The sequence below is a fragment of the Nannospalax galili genome, unplaced genomic scaffold (assembly GCF_000622305.1).
Source record: "Nannospalax galili isolate Female #2095 unplaced genomic scaffold, S.galili_v1.0 scaffold335, whole genome shotgun sequence".
Lineage (NCBI taxonomy): Eukaryota > Metazoa > Chordata > Mammalia > Rodentia > Spalacidae > Nannospalax > Nannospalax galili.
Genome location: NW_008337842.1, coordinates 2,985,595 through 2,995,188, shown reverse-complemented (window position 1 = coordinate 2,995,188; position 9,594 = coordinate 2,985,595). Strand labels below are relative to the sequence as shown.

The 9,594-nt window shown below is 39.0% G+C and overlaps 1 pseudogene; it reads right to left on the bottom strand.

Moving 5' to 3' along the window:
- Positions 1 to 7,909: 7,909 nt before the first annotated feature.
- LOC103733910 lies at positions 7,910 to 8,941 on the bottom strand (annotated as a pseudogene).
- Between the last annotated feature and the right edge of the window lie 653 nt (positions 8,942 to 9,594).

The window sequence follows — 9,594 nt, the reverse complement described above, 5'->3', positions numbered from 1 at the left end:
AATGCGAAAGTCAAAGGAAGGTAGGCTCAGTAGCTGATGGAGGGTAGCTTAGTATCTCTGAGTAAGGTGCCAGACCTAGGCAGGGTGAGGAATGTGTGAGACTTGGTCCTGGTGTTGCCTGAATTGGGGAGGAGGTCACCCACATGGCAATAGATGGCAGCATCCATGGGGGATTGGCTACAAGCAGGGAGACTGGTGAAATAAGTCAGCATACTAAGGATAAGGAGAGCCAGGCTTTCATCATCATAGAAGGCAGCCACAAACACAGAAAGGGAGAAAACTGGAATAGACCCTACGGCGTTAGATGGAAATCAGAAACAGTCGTGCAGTGGTGTCACTTTTGGGCTTTCAAAATTGAGTATATGTGCAAATGTAAATATATATGCATATATATATATATATCACCTATATAGCATGATTTGTGTCCCCCAGTGTCCTTCAACGTAGATCCATGCACTGAACCTACCAAGAGTTCCAATATATATATATATATATATCCTCCACTAAAATAAACCAGGACTCCTCTAAAACTTGGCTGCTGCCACAGCAGGAGCAAAAAAAATACATATTTGTTTGGGCACTGAGAAGTGAGGTAATGGGTACCTAAACATAGATAGAAGTAACAGGTTCTATTCTTCCACACAATACTAGGGGGCCTGCAGTTCACGATAGCCTGTCACATACTAATGAATAAATACAAGAGAGGAGCTCAAGCTCAGCAAACAAAGTAATGATAAGAATATGGAAATATTTATTGTTTTGAGTTGTTCAGTATATGTCATACACTTGTACTGATAAATCACAGCATTTCCCATAAATATACACAGTTGTTACTTGCTAATTTTTTTTATTTAAAGAGATGGGGAGTGATGGAGGGGTTACTTGGGAAACTGTACTACAACAAGCAAGAATTATGGGACTATCACAGAAGCCTACTAACGGTGGCCCATTTTGGTCAAATGTGGGATAATTTGGACATCAAATCCATAATAGCACTACAATCAGTAAAATCAATAAAGGACTGTGACCCATTATATAAAACAGGAAACCATGGTATACACAGATATAAAATAAATGAGCAAATTAAAATTTTGAAGAGAAATTGGATATTTACACGGTTTCAAAGTGCTTCTCCCATAAAATGATAATTAATTACAAAGGGGACACTGCAAGCAGACACCACCTCAATCAAGCTATCAATGTAATGGGCACCAACATTATATATCTCATATTGTGATACAGTGAGAAGAACACGGCTTCACGTCTGTACTATTTCAGTCAAGCTACATAAGCTAACCATGAGGAAGCATTATACAAAAACAAGCTGATGGACCATTTACAAAATAACTGGACTATAAACTGGAAGTCTCACGATGAAGAAAGTGAAAGCAAGATGGGGTGGAGGCTGCTGCCTTTAAAGGACAGTAAGAGTGACAGTAGCTGAAAGTACTACTTGATTCTGAAACAATCTTTTTTTTCTATAAAGGAAAATATGGGAAGATTTGGCAAAACATGAACAAAATCTGAGGACTGAATAGTAATAATGCTTTAATGCTGATTTCCTGATTTTTATGTTGCATTGAAAATGTCCGTTTGTAGGAAACACATATTAGAGTAATAAAGGATGATGGACCATCAGGTTGATAGTTTGCTTTCATGATCTGAGGGTGGGGAATGCTCTTTGTACTATTCTTGCAACCTCTTCTCTTAGTTGGAAATTCTTCAAGGAAAACCATTTGCAAACACTGGGACTATCGTTGTGGATAACATATTACTCATACTGCACCCTCCATCGAGCTCAATACACATGTTGCGGCTGAAAGCACCTGACAAAAATGAATCTACGATAGAGCATCCAGTCCCAGGTTTGGGCCCAGCTCCTAAATCTTATCTTTGCCTTAGCAGGCTACAGGGAGCTGGGATGAGTCACCCCCTGCAAAAGCTAATTCAGAGATTCCATTCCTCCACGATTTCCCATTTTCCCCTCCAGAAATGCAAATAAGTTATGTAATCTAGGATAAACTCCAAAGTGTCTTTTCGCTCTAAAGCGATCTTATTTCAGTATATTTTGTCTAACTTATAGAGCATGTCACACCCTTCTGGACTTGTAGTAAGACATACACAGTGATGAAGACAGAGGTAGAAATATGAAGGTATAGGAAACCACACCCTCAGATGAAGAAGCCAGTTATTCTGCACAGACCCTCCTTTCTTTCTTCCAAAGAACAGCGAACAGTTACTAATTGTTAAGTAATCTTGAGTTATTAGTGAAGCCTGAGTTTAAACAGCATAAAAAGTAATGAGGATAAATCATCAGATCAAGGACACAAATGGGAATAAATTTTTCAAAATATAATAAGAGCAGGTATAAACTTTCAAAGAAATAAGTTTATTAAATATAGATTACCCTACTGAATAGGTACTTGAAAGTTTTCTGTAATCAGTTACATATTTTAATCAGAAAAATTTATAAACCTTATAGCCCAAAGTTAGTGATGGGATTCTTGCTTCTATTCCTATAAGGCCAAGTAAAATTTATAATTGTTTGCCAATATTGGTGTATTGGGAAAAAGATCTAGGAGCAATTTAAATGACTTTGCCAGAAAAACTGGAGGCTGCTTTAATTATTGACACCACCAGATGGCAGTATTAAGATACCATAGAAATTTTACCTACTTGTATTCTTCAGTTATTGGCAAGAAACTTCCATAACTAACTTCCATCTATAAAGAGAAGGTGAGTCCATAAAAATCAAAGGAGAGGTAAGACACTACAGTACAGTAACTAAAACGCTGGGCTCTGGAATCCGGGTGCCTGGACTGTAAGTCCTCCTGCCATTTACTGACTGTGCCATCTTAAGCAAACTGCTTCATTGTTTAAGCCTCAGTTTGTTCATCTCTAAAATAAAGAAACAGGGTCTGGAGAGATGGCTCAGTAAAGTGCATTCTACACTTTCTACAAGCATAAGGGTATGAGTTTGGATCCCCAGCACACATGTAAAAAGCTGGAAATGGCAGCATCATGTAATCCGATCACTGGAGGACAAAGACCTCAGGGTGTGATCTATGATACAGTCTCACTGTAGGTCTGTAGGTGCTGTAGAGTAAATGGTATTAAATGTGTTTATTCAGTGAATCAACAAATATGTACTGGGCACTTGTCATATATTTATAAATACATGACAGTTATTCTGTATGACACTGGGATATGAAATGTAGCCTCTAGCTTCAGAGTCTAGTAAGAAGCCAGACAATGGTCAATAAGGTACATTGTGAGAATGCTATGATAGGACTGTGGCTGAACCCAAGACGCTGAGAATACCTTCCGGATGAGGTAATGCCCAAGGTGGGAGCAAGATACATATACAGGATTTCAAAAGTCAGCATGACTAAGCTCAAGATGTTGGTTAAAGCAGAGCTTCTAAAACTCTCTATAGTAAAGAAACTAGACGACATAGGTTTGCTGCCATGCCACGGCCTCTATGTGTCCCCCTTGAAGCGTACACACTGCCTCATTCTACTTTGTGTGGCTAACTCTAAATGATCCTTTCCAATTCTGCTTCAAAGCTACTGCTTCAAAGGCCCCATAAAGCCCTGTATTTTCCTGTTTCATTTATGTACAGCAACATGAAGTTAGGAAGTTTGTCCAGAGCTGCTAAGCTTATTCTCTAGCACCTCGTTCAGTATCTGCTCCACAACTTGTTTTCTTATTGAGCTGAAAGTTACTGAGATCAGAGCTCATGTCTGATTCAATTTTCTATCCTTCCAGAATGCCTAAAATTTCCTGTTCACTGTAGGTCAGTATTTGTTAAGCATTAGACAAGATGCAATGTGTGTACTTTCTTTCTCTAGTTTAAGAGGACATATAATAACAAAGCCAAGAAAAGTCCAAAGGACCTTCTGAGGAAACAACTTTTGTTTGCCAAACGGGTTTATGGAGTAAGTCAGTACTGTTTAAAAGAAAGAAGGAAGGAAAGGAGAAAGGGAGGGAGGGATAAGACAGACATGACGGACCTTGTGAATTAGACCTAACAATATAGATGCTGAAGATATTCTGAGGTTATTTGTTTCTCAAACACTAATTAAAATAAATGTCTCTGTTGTCATGGCTTTTGGATCTATTTTGACACCGACACTAAATGTAGCACATAATATAGAAACTCTGGCTCCCTCCCTTGACATTTGACATTGAGGATTCTAACCTTACAACCACAAGAGAGAACTTCCTAGGTGGCCAGCAGCAGAACTATCTTCCTGACACTTGTCATTTCTACCAGCTGCCTGGGCTTTAAAACTGAAAACAGCCTCAGAGTAGCCTTTAAGTTTGGAAACTATTTAAATTAGACTTTGTAGGAACATTTCTTTGACACTTTGTATAGTCCGTATCCACCTACCTATTTATCTATTATCTATCTATCTATCTATCTATCTATCTATCTATCTATCTGAAACAGAGTCCCACTAGGTATCCCTGGCTGGCCTGGAACTTGCTATGCAGAGATCTGCCTGCCTTTGCTTAGATTAAAGGCATGCACCACCATACCTGGCTGTTGTTTTAATTTTTATTAAGGAAACTTAAGAACATATCCTAATTTTGGAAGAATAAATAGGCCTGAAATACCTTACACTCTGCTGCAATAGTTATCAAGAGTGAAGAGGGAAACCAAACATAAAAGCATTAAGGATGCTTACTTTCACTATTTTTATTCAATCGCCTTTATTAGCCTATCAGTGATACATTTTATACATAATATCTAGCCATCTTCTCAAAAGGCTCTATTTTAGTACATCATGTCAAGAGAAAAAAGGTAAGTATAATGGTTAAATCTTTTTTAATTTTATTATTTTTATTTTATGCGTATGAGTGTATTGCCTGCATGTATGTGAGTGCACCTGTGTCATGCAATGCCATGGAGGTCAGAAGAGGGCTTCAGATTCTCCTGGACTGGAGTTAAGGACGGTTCATAGCCACCATGTGGGTGCTGGGAATCGAACCTGGGTCCTCTGCAAGAGCAATCAGCACTCTTAACCACTGAGCCATCTCTACAGCCCCAATGGTTAAATCTTAACCTAGCCTTTTAATATCCTCTGGACAGGGAAAGCTAGAAAGACAATCATTTCACACACATATGAGTGATGTTCCAAAACAACTAGGAAGTTATTTTTAAGCCAGGGAGGAAACAATATTCATTTCTGTTTTATTTGTGTGTGTTCTGGAAAATTATACTTTCAATCAACATCAAAAATGATATCATAAAATACTCTGCTTTTTAAATTTATGAGCTTCAATACAAATTGAAACAAAGTAGTATTAGAGTCTTTTTTTTCTTGCCTTTGGCAAAGCTCTGTGTAGATGCCTTTATTCCTTTATTAATGATAGAAGAGTCATTCTCAAAAGTCAACTATTACATGTTTTCTCTCTTATATGGAATCTAAAAACAAAAGAAGAAGAAATGAAAGAAAGTGGACTTTCGGGGAAAAGGTAGAGAGGAGGATAAGAGAGGGTGAGAGGGCAGGAGATGCAAAGTTCATTTTACGCTTGCATGAAGATGTCACAGAGAAACCCATTATGTTGTCTAATATACAATAATAAAAATATTAAGGAACAAACAAAAAAATAGAAGTAACATTATAGAATCATTATCTCTTTGTTAAAGCACATCCTTTAGCTTCAAACTCAAATTTACTTATAGTATTTGACAAACTTATTTTTTAAAATAATTTTTTGAGAATTTCATACAGGCACATAAAGTGTTTTGATCAAATCCATGCCCACTCCCTCCCCCCCAACTCCTCCCATATCTCCCCATCACTTTTTTCTGATAAATTCATATGTACTTTCTTCTTCTTTATTTTTTTTTTAATGGGTCTTTTTGCTAGTCTAACATTCCCCTCTCTGAAGAGGTAACCCTAAAATCTTTTAAGGATTAGATAAGAGCTCCCAAATATTTTCAAGATTTTTGGCCTTTGGAACGAAGTATGTTGTTAAGAGGCCCAAGAACATTTTGACTTTTAGCTAAGAAACTGTCTACTTTTCTTTGGGGTCTTCTTACACTAACTGCATAGCCAATTCCTACTCCTATTCTTATCACACCATCCTCTGAAGAGGTTACCCAAATTGCGGATAGGGAATCGGGATGAAGACCGCTCTGACTTCTTCCATGCTGAAGAGGGATGCAGGGTGAGGCAATTGGAGTACCCCTTCAGTGGTACTATCTAAAAGACTCCCAGATTGCATAACTCTTATCTGTAGGGGGAAAAGAAAGTCCTTGACTGGTGAATAGGAGATGTGAAGAAGTAAAGGCAAGAGTAATTACCATTACAAGTTCTAGACGGGGATCTAGAAAAAAGAACAGGGCAAATTTCAAATGTTCATATGAGAGTCCATTGGAATTTCTTGATGAGAGCTTCCAAAAGCATCTCTCCATTGGGTTCCTCCTCATTTTTCTTTTGTCTGTCAAGGCTGGATTCGAGAGTGATGCCAAGGCAGATGGATTCAGGATTTCCTTTCAGGTATTTTGATAGCTGTTGGAGTAGTTAGAATCAGTGTCAGTTCCCTCTCAAAGGCTTCTAGATAGGGGGAGAAAACAAATTTGGCTATCATTTTAAAACAATAGTGGATTGTCTTCCTTAGCTACAGGTGGGCACTACAGTATTGCAGACCAAGATTTGAAGTCTTATATCTTGGCAGCATTTTCTGATTCAGAGAAAAATCATTAATGAGAAATAACTGTCTAAATAACTTTTTATATAGACTTAAGCCTAATGTCTGAGATGTGTAATCCTTTGAACGCTTAAAGAAATATACTGATGACTTTGGTTATACTTTCCTTTTGGGTGTTTAAGACCATACAGTTGACCCAAATAAATCAATTTATATTTACACTTAAGGTCGTTTAAGGATCTGTTCCTCAGGGGTCACATGGGCTTGGGGGGAGCCCCTGGCTCCTTTCTTTTACCAGTTCCATCTATGTGAAGATAAGTCAAAGGTCCTGCTCGACCATGTCTGGCTTCACTTGGAAGCATGGAGGAAATGTTACCTCTGAGTTGACCCTCCTCTTTGTAGACTGGACACTGGTTCAAAGTCCATCTGGTGGGGTCAACATGGCCTCCCTGAACAAGAGGACAGGTGACTCGCCGGAGTTACAGGACATTTTGATAGATGTTCCATAGTCCCCTGGAACTTAGTCAACCTTGGAGGGCAAGTGACAAAAACTCTCCTTTAAGTCCCTCTGACCAGATTAATATAGGCCTCAAAGTATGGCTGTTAAACATCCAGTTAGTTCCGCCAGTCTGGTACTTTTAATTACCATGTGCTGTGTAGATAAAGCTTGGGTAAAAACCAAACCTTCTCAGATAAACCTTGACTAGACATATATTTTGTTCCTTGAACTAGTTGTATCTATAATTTGTCAGTAGATTGAATATTCTCAGATAAACCTTGATTAGATATATATTTTGTTCCTTAAACAAGTTGACTAAACAATGACCTTAGAAATTTTAAGATTATATGTATATTATTTTTGTCTCCTCCTTTATATATCATAACAAACTTACACAGACCATCACTCGCTTAGGCTTTCTCATTTTTTCTATTTTGGAAAACATCTCCAGTCCCATATCCTTTTAACATCTTTTACATTCTCATTTTCTTTTTTTAATAATTATGAGACATAGTAACATTAACAAATTTTCCATCTGTTGTGAGAATTCTTTTCCTGGGGATGCTAAGCAATGCTTATTCCCTTTTAAGGTTCTAGTGTATTGGAGTCTTTTGGAGGCAGTTAGCTCTCAGCTACATTCATCATAGTAGCTGAACCTCCTTATCAATAACTAGGTCCAGGCTAAGTACAGCTCTGCCCAAAAGGATGGTTATATGCATAAGGGTTGGTCCCACTGGAAGGAGGGGGTCATGGTACTTCCAGGAAATAGAGTAAAACCTTCAGACCTTCAGTCTGACCTACTTGTGTCTGAGCAACTGTATATGGAGGCTGTTGAGGCTCAACCCTTGGTTGGTATGCTGCTGAGGAGGAAGAAGCAATGCTGTCAGGTGTTCCTGAACTGTCTTCTGCAGGAGCACAAGAGCACAAAGTGGCCCTGAAACTTGATCATCTGTTAAGCCAAACACTCATGTGATTTTTTTTTTTGGTCTTTTTGAGACAGGGTCTCCCCATAGCCCCAGCTGACCTGGAACTCACTATGTAGACCAGGCTGGCCTTGAACTCACAGAGAACTACCTGCCTTTATGCTGGGATTAAAGGTATGTGCCACCACACCCGGCTCTCACATGACTTTTTTTATTTTGTTTGTTTCTTGAAATAGAGTCTCCCAGTAGCCTCACCTGGCCTCAATTGCATAGAGATCTGCCTGCCTCTGCCTCCCAAGTGCTGGAATTAAAGTCATATGCTACCACGGCCAGCTTGGCATATTTTTTATTTCATTTTGGTTTTTCGGAGGATCAAAGGCTTCCATAACCTGAGCAGACTGTTTTCCAGAATAAGAAGAAGTAGGCTTTTCTCCCCTACCATCCGCAGTATACCATGTCAGGAATATTGGTAGAAGGCCCTGGTTCTCCACATGGTTCCAAGCTATCCAATAAGCAATTCACTCGAAGTTCCATTCTTTCTTGATGAAGATAGTTCACCTGAGTTGATTCAAAGAGTCTTGTCTGACTGCATTAACAAATAGTGACAGCTTCAGTATTCTACACTGAATTGCAAAGGAAAGGCCAGCGCTCTAAAAAAATTGTTGTAAGAGCTCCATCTTCATGTTTATCCTTTATTGTAACTTCATTAGTCTGAGCTTTCCTCTGAAAACTCGTGCATCCTGAGCACTTAATCATCATAAGTAGTATTTTCCTTATGAATGGGAATTCATGGAATATCCTCCCCAAGTTCAGCTTTGATGATTAGCTTCCCATGTAGGTCCCAACTGTCCATCATGGTGGATTCCAGGATGTTCTATATACACAACTCTGTAAGATAAAAATGCTTGCCAAAGCTTCCAGCTCTGGGCTGGGATCTACTGATGCAGCTGCTGAGAGCCACCAGAGTGGCCAGCTTCCGAGTGAAGCAGGGAGGCTTCAGTGTAGCCATCCTGTCAAGCTCCCGGGCTGTGCAGGCTTGGCCCTACTTTCATTATTGTTGAAAGAACACACATCAAAACAACTGAGCTCTCCAAGGAACACTACAGCTTGTTAGGGAAAAATCCTGAGACGTTACCAAGAATGACCAGTTTGTTCCTCACCTCGTCATCATATCTGTCAGGGTTGTCACTTACTTACCAGTATCAAAGTCAGGCAAGGAGATGGCTCAGCAGCTAAAAGTACTTGTTGCCCAGGATGATGACTTGATTTCCATCTCCATTACCCACACAGTGGAAGAGAATCAACTTTTATAAGTTGTCTCTGACCTCCTTTAAATTTTTTCTCTCCCCCCCACACATGCGCACAACACACACACACACACACACACACACACACACACACAACTTATTTAAATCAGAAATAAAATAGTTTGCATTAGGTTGTGAGTAGTTTATAAGAAAGGTTTTTTTTAATTTATTTTTATTTTCTGTGTATGAGTGCTGTGCCTGC